Source organism: Meles meles, chromosome 18, assembly GCF_922984935.1.
Source record: "Meles meles chromosome 18, mMelMel3.1 paternal haplotype, whole genome shotgun sequence".
In the NCBI taxonomy this organism is placed as follows: domain Eukaryota; kingdom Metazoa; phylum Chordata; class Mammalia; order Carnivora; family Mustelidae; genus Meles; species Meles meles.
Window position 1 is genome coordinate 18,025,226 of NC_060083.1, and position 8,014 is coordinate 18,033,239.

Below are 8,014 nucleotides of genomic sequence, written 5' to 3' on the forward strand. Positions count from 1 at the left end.
GTGTGCGCTCAGCCTGCACAGCCCAAGCGGGAATCATGGGGGGAAACACAAGAAACCACGGGCAGGCCTCTGAGAATCCCCTATCAAATGGCAGGTGCATCCAGAGAGGTCTTCTGGTGGTGGAGTTAGTCCCCATGCTAAGAGCGTTCCCAAGCTGGTGGAAAAGACAACTTCTAGCCTAAGGAAGCTCCTGGTGTGATGGGGGAAGGCCAAGGTCCTATTTAAAGTAAGCACTTAGTCTGATGAGGGAGGCCTAGTCCCTGCCCTGGGGAACCTCTAGTCCTAGGGGGAGGACACTCATTGGGAGATGGAAAATGTGGATGGCACCATGCTGTCCCTCAGATGTCGTATTTGATAGGTGTGATCAGGCCGGCTGGGCATGACTGTTGACAGAACTGCTGGGACTCATGCTGACTGACTTTCTGACGCACAAGGGCTGTAGAAGCCTAGCTGAACCCTTATTTCACCCACGAAACCCTGACCACTCCTTCCTGCTCTCACCCCAAGGCTATTCTGAGTTTTTTCCATTCTTCACCAGCTTTGCATCCCCTCTTTGGACTCCCCTTTCCCCCAAATGTTTATTATGAAATTTTAAACATGAAAAGAACTGTGAGTACTCACCACTGAGTACTCAGCATGTAGAGTCTACAAGTGTGAACATTTTACTCTATCTCCTATCCATATGTCTACCCCTCAATCATCTTATTTTTGGCATACTGTAAAGTAAGACACAGACCATCAGTATACATTACTCCAAACACTTCATCATGTATATCATGAAGCAGAATCCAGTGTTTGCTAGTGGTTCTTTGTGTGTGTGTGTGTGTGTGTGTGTGTGTGTGTGTGTGTGTGTTAGGGGGTGTTAAATTTGTATCAGTGAAATGGTTAAAAAACACAGATTATAAGTATATTCTTCCAGAAGATTTGACAACTGCTTACACATGTGTAACCCAAATCCCTACCAAGATATGGAACATTTCTATCACATAGAAAGTCTCCTCATGCCCCCTTTCCAGTCAATCACGTATCTTATCTTGCAGCAGCAATCGGTTTTCATTTTTTAAAAAAAACCTTTCTAGGATTTCATGTAAATGGAGCCAAATAGTACGTACTCTTCATGTTTTGGGAATTCACCCATTTTCCTGCATGTGTTGCCACTTTGTTCCTTTTGTATCACTGAGTAGTGGTAACAATTTGTTTTTCCATTTTGTTGTGTGGGGTTGTTTCCAGTTAGGGGCTACTGTGAATATTCTTGTAGAAGTATTTTTGTGGATCTATATTTTCTTTTCTTTTGGGTAAACACCTCAAAGTGGAAATGCTGGGCCATAGGGCAGGATACCTTTAGTACAGTCACCTTATTTTGAAATGTCTGTTCAAATATTTTGCCCTTCTCTTTATCAGGTTGTTTGTGTTTTTATTGTATTTTTGTTCCTTATATATACTTAATATAATTTTTAATGGACATGTTTTGCAAATATCTCCCCCTAGTCTGTGACTTATTATCCATTTTCTTTCTCGGATAGGAAGTAGGCTTTATTGGTGGGGCATGAATAAGGAGGGCACGATGCAGAAGCTGTCAGGAGTGCATGACGCACCGTTTGTCCATTTGTCCAAGGGGAGCCACAATTAGGAATGTATTTAACCTCACAGCCAACCAGGATAAACTGCTTTTCAGCTGCCATATCTCCAAATTCATCCATATCAAACTTGGTAAATCCCCACTTCTTGGAGATGTGGGGTCACCTGGCCACCGGGGAACTTGAACTTGGCTCTGTGAAGGGCTTCAGCCACACGTTTCTTGTTCAGTAGCTTGGCATGGAAGGACACGATAACTTAGCGAGTGTGGACCATGGTCACTGTGCCCTGGGGCTTTCCAAAGACACCCCAAATACCTGACTAGAGCCTAGACTGGAAGACGGCGTGAGATCAGACATGTTCACTGGAAGTGTAGTTTCCAAGGTCCCTTAGGACAACCCCTAGGCAGCAACAGGCTGTGTACACCACTGAGGAGGCCGCTGTGTGCAGCCACTGCAAACTATCGTTTTCTTAATGACGTTTTTGATGAGCAGAAGTTTTTAATTTTTATAAAATCTAAATGGTGATTTTTTCCTTTGATAATTATTGTTTTTTGCTTCCTACCTAAAAAACCTTTGCCCATCTGTAGGTCGTGAAAATATTCTCCTATGTTTTATTCTAGAAGCTTTATAGTTTTACCCTTTACCTTTAAATCTGTCATTCACCTCAAATTAAATTTTGCATATTTTGTGAGGTAGGGATCAGAGTTCATGTTTCTCCATATTATTAGCCAATTGTGCCAACCACAGCTGTTGAAAAGACTGCTTTATCCATAGAATCATTTTGGCTCCTCATTGAAAATCAAGTGGTCATATACATGTCAGTCTATTTCTGGACTCTCTGTTGTGTTCTATTGAATTATACATATTTCTTTACACTAACTACCATCCTGTTTGCAAGACAGTTTACCAGCTTTATAACAAGGCTGGAAATTAGGCAGTGTTAAGTCCTCTGACTTTGTTTTTCTTTATCAAGATTGCCTTGGATATTCTAGGTCCTTTGCATTTCCATATAAATTTTAGAATAAGTCTATCAACTTTTACAAATAAAGCCTGCTCGAAAATGGGATTAGGGTTGTGTTTGCACATGTAGATCAAATTGGAGAGAATTGATGTTTGAACAATATTGAGTTTTCCCAGAAGACAGAAACATTTATTTAAGGCTTCCTAAATGTATCTCAGTATTGTTTAAGCAGTTTTCAGTGTATAGTTCTGGTACATATTTTGTTAAATCTATTTTTAAGTATTAAAAAAAATTTTTTTTTGCTTTATTGTAAATGAAATTTAAAAAAAAAGTCTTCGTCCAATGGTTTGTGGCTAGTATGTGGGAATATAATTGATTTGTGAGTATTGCTCTTTTATCTTGTGTTTCTTTTTTAAGATTTTATTTATTTATTTGATAGAGAGAGAGAGAGCTAGAGAGAGAATACAAGCAGGGGAAGAGGCAGAAGCAGACTCCCCGCTGAGCAGGGAGCATGAAGGGAGCTTGATCCCAGGACCCCGGGATCATGACCAGAGCTGAAGGTAGCCACTTAACCTACTGAACCACCCAGGTGCCCTTAACCTTGTGACTTTGCTAAATTCATTTATTCCACCTAGTTGCTATTTGTAGGTTACTTGGGATTTTTTACATTAAAAAAAAAAATCATATCACTCGTGCATAAAATTTTAGTTCTTTCTTTCTGATCTCTGTGCCTTTTATTTCTTTATCTTGCTTTATTGCCTTGGCCAAAACCTCCAGTGGAACATTAAATGAATGTAGTGAGAGTGCACATCTTTGCTTTGTTCTTAATCTTAGGGAGAATGTATATTAACTATACTAAGTATAGTGTTAGCTATAGTTTTTCATAGATGTACTTTATCAGGTTGAAGAAATTCCTTCTAATTTTCTCTGATTAAAAAAAAAAGATGAACAGGTATTAGATTTTATAAAAACAGTCATGGTTTTTCTTCTTTATGCTGTTAATGTAATGAATCACATTAATTAGTTTGAGTGTTCAAATAATCTTGCATTCCTAGGATAAACTTACTTGCTCATGATGTATCTTTCTGTGTATTCCTGGTTTTATTTGCTAATAATCTGTTAAGGATCTATGTTCATGAGGGATATTTGTTTGTCTTTCTTTCTTTCTTTTTTTTTTCCCTTTTGTAATGTTTTTGTCGGGTTTTAGTATCAGGGTTAGTCTAGCACCATGAATCAAGTTGGGAATGTTCATGTTCCTCTATTTTTCTGAGTTTGTATAGGATTAATATTATTTCTTTCTTAATTGTTTGATCAAATTCATAGTGAAAACCTCTAGTTATGGAGTTTGCTTGTGGGAAGGTTTTTGATAACAAATTAACTTTATTTAGTAGATAAAAGGCTATTTAAATTTTTCTATTTTATCTTGTGTCAGTTTTAGTAACCTGCATTTTTCAAGGAATGTGTCCAGTTTGTCTAAAGTTGTTCATAATGTTCTTATTACCCTTCTAATGTCTGTGGAAAATGTAGTAATAGTCCCTCTTTCAATAGTCCCCCTTAAGTCTCTGATATTAGTAATTGTGCTCTTTTTTTCTCTTCTTCAACCTACAGACCCTCCCCCATTCCCTACTTTTTTGTTTAAACTAATGCTCTTGGGGCGCCTGGGTGGCTCAGTGGGTTAAAACCTCTGCCTTCAGCTCAGGTTGTGATCCTGGGGTCCTGGGATCAAGCCCCACATCGGGCTCTCTGCTCCGCGGGGGGCCTGCTTCCCTTCCTCTCTCTGCCTGCCTCTCTGCCTACTTGTGATCTCTGTCTGTCAGATAAATAAATAAAATCTTAAAAAAAAATAAACTAATGCTCTCTGCTCTGATTTTCTGGGAAAGTCAAGGATGGACCTCCTAGGCAAGTCAGTTCACCACTCTTTACTTCAACATGATTTTATGTTCTCTTTCTTCCTTCCTTCTGACTTTAAAGGAAGAATTGTCCTTAATTCTTCCTGTTTGAATGCTTCTCTGACAGGAAACACATATCCTGAACTCCCATTAGGGTTCCAATACCCCCAACACAACATTCTTCTTGATGCTTCCCTCTTTCCCTTTTTTTAAAAAAATATTTTATTTATTTGACAGAGAGAAATCACAACTAGGCAGAGAGGCAGGCAGAGAGAGAGGGAGAAGCAGGCTCCCTGCTGTGCAGAGAGCCCGATGTGGGGCTCGATCCCAGGACGCTGGGATCATGACCTGAAGGTCTGAAGGCAGAGGCTTTAACCCACTGAGCCACCCAGGTGCCCCCCCCCTCTTTCCCTTTTATAGCCCACACTGCTCTCCGTGCCATGGTGTCTATAGGCATCTGCAGCCTCAGCTCTGGATCTGACAGTCCCAAGTATCAGAGTGACGTCTCTAAGTCTAGAACATGTCATGTTTCACTCACTGGTATTTTCCTCAGGTTTTGCCTCCATATGGAGTATGTTTTCCCCCCACAGTCTTCCTGGAAAACATTTATACAGTCCTTGAGTAACTTCCTCCTTGAAGTCTGGTGAAATCAATCACCTTTTTGTTCTGTGGTCTACTTGGGCTGCTACTGTAGATAAAAGCATCTGTTCTACTTCATTGTGTGCATTTGTTGATGTCTTTGCTTCCCCCACTGATACCATAAAGTCCCTGGGGGCAGGAACCATGTCTGTTTATATTTATATTCTTAGTGCACACTGTAGGCTCAACATATGTTTGTTGACTGAATATAGAACATTCGCATTTTGTGAAGATCAGGGTTTCCAATGTGGAACTATTCACCCTTTTCCCCATCAGTCCTTTCTTCTCCTGTTCTCTTAATCCACCCCCCGACCCTTTCTTAAAAGTGCAGTGTCACTGGTGAGTCCTTGCTCTTCATTATTTGCCAATTTCTGCTCTGCTGGGTCCTTTTCTTTTTCCTCCTATCAGTCTGTATTTTCTCCACTGAATTCTGCAGCAGCACCACATTACTCATGAGCCACTGTCTCAAAATCTAGTTCTTAGACTTTCCCCTTGCCCCACTCCAATCCATCCTTCCCACCATGCAATGACTAATTTCCTTAAAACATGCTGGGGAAAATGGGACTACATCAACATAAAAAGCTTCTGCTCAGCCAAGGGAAAGGTCAACAAAAAGAAAACAACCTACTGAATGGGAGAAGATATTTGCAAATGACCTATCTGATGACGTGTTCGTATCCAAATATATCAATACAACTCAGCATGAAAAAAAAACCAAATAATCCAATTAAAAGTGGGAAGAAGACATCAATAGACACTTCTCCAAAGAAGACAGACAGATAGATGGCCAACAGACATATGGAAAGACGCTCAGCATCACTCATCAGCAGGGAAACACAAATCAAAACCACAATGAGATACCATCTCACACCTGCCAGAATGGCTAAAATAAAAAACACAAGAAACAACAAGTGTTGGTGAGGATGTGGAGAAAAAGAACCCTCATCAGTTTGCTGGGAATGCAAACTGGTGCTGCCACTGTGGAAAACAGCATGGAGGTTCCTCAAAAAATTAAAAATAGTATTACTATATGATCCAGTAATTCCACTACTGGGTATTTACCCAAGGGATATGAAAATATTAATTTGAAAAGATATATGCGCCCCATGTTTATTTATTTTTTAAAAGATTTTTTAAAAATTTTGTTTATTCATGAGAGACACAAAGAGAGAGGCAGAGGCAGAGGGAGGAGCAGGCTCCCTGCTGAGCAGGGAGCCTGATGTGGGACTCGATCCCAGGACCCTGGGATCAAGACGTGAGCTGTAGGCGGATGCTTAACCATCGAGCCACCCAGGTGCCCTGTGTCCCCGTGTTTATTGAAGCATTATTTACAATAGCCAAATTATGGAAGCAGCCCAAAAATCCACTGACAGATGAATGGATAAGGACACACACACACACACATACACACACACACACACACACATACACACACACACACACAGAGACACACACACACAAATATTACTCAGCTGTAAAAAAGGAATGAAATCTTGCAATTTGTAACAACATAAATGGCTCTAGAGGATATAATGCTAAGTAAAATAAGTGAGAGAAAGACAAATACCATATGATTTCACTCTTATGTGGAATTTAAGAAACAAAATGAACAAAGGACAAAGGAAGCAAACCGAGAAACAGACTCTCAACTACAGATAACAAGCTGATGGTTGCCAGAGGGGAGGTGAGTGGGGGAATGAGTAAAACAGGTAAAGAGGAATAAGAGTACATTTATTGTGATGAGCACAGTAAGTAAGGTATGGAAGCGATGAATCACTCTATTCTATACCTGAGACTGATACAACACTGTTAATTATACTGGAATTTAAAAATATATAATAGGAGAAAGCGTCCCTCACTCTTCATCATTCACAGGACAAACCATAGTTCCCACTGAGTACCATTGCCTTCCATGTGCTGCATACATGTTAGCTGAGTATTACATTTTAGGGCATGAATTAGTGTCCTGGTAAGGATAAGAACACTGAGGCTTAGAACCGTAACTTACTCAAGGTCATTCAAGTACTAGGAGGAAATGGACCCAGATCCCTGCCTTCCCTGGCAAGCTTGAACCTTGTTTCCTAATTCTCTGCTCTCCCCATCTTCAGGCAAAGTTGCCAGTAGAGGAAGCCCTCACAATTTTTTCTTTTTTCTTTTTTGGAACGCGAGGGCTGGCTTATGCTGTCATTACTAAAGCATCCACTTCAAAGACCATGATCTCGCCATCTGGAATAAATATTTAGCTGGCCACAGGCTGGGTAAAGAGTCGGGTCACCTCCTCCAACTGAGGCTTCTCTGTTTTAGAGATTGTGGCTGATTTTGCTAAGTGACCATTGGGGCCACTTGTCTTTTCTCTTCTCTGTGCTTTAAATTCCCGCCTGTATATTTTAAATTCACCACTAAAGAGTGAGCCTGAGAGATGCTCAGCCTCTAACCTTGACCCCAGTGAAAACAGAAGCCCGGTCCAGGTGGCCTCTCTCCACCTGTGACTTCACCATGTGGCCCCAGGTATGCTGTGTAATTTCCAAGTCTTATAACTAATAATCCTTTTTTTTTTTCAATTTTTAAAAGTTTTCTGGTGGTTGTTGCTGAAGCGTATCTTGCCATCGTAATGAGAACCACAAGGGCTGATCTAGTCATGGTGTTGGTTTGGAAAGGGGAGACGTCTGCAGGATGCTCACCCAGGCCCTGGTGAGCGCCCCCAGGCATTTCTAGCCCATAGCATTACCGCTGTTACGTTGAGACCCACACAGAAATGCCCTGTAGAGAACCCTGGGGCCTATCCTTGTGTGTCCTTCACGGTCTTCCAGAGGGCCATGTGCCGCTACCCTGGGTCTTGGCTCATTGATCCCCTTTCCAGAATGCTCCCTCCCCAGCCCTCCCACCCCCATTTGTGGACACTTGCCAAATTTCCAGCCCTCCTTCATGCCTCATGCAACTCTCACCTC

At 41.1% G+C, this 8,014-nt stretch overlaps 1 pseudogene; it reads right to left on the bottom strand.

Moving 5' to 3' along the window:
* Positions 1-1,946: 1,946 nt before the first annotated feature.
* Positions 1,947-2,069, bottom strand: LOC123930352 (annotated as a pseudogene).
* Between the last annotated feature and the right edge of the window lie 5,945 nt (positions 2,070-8,014).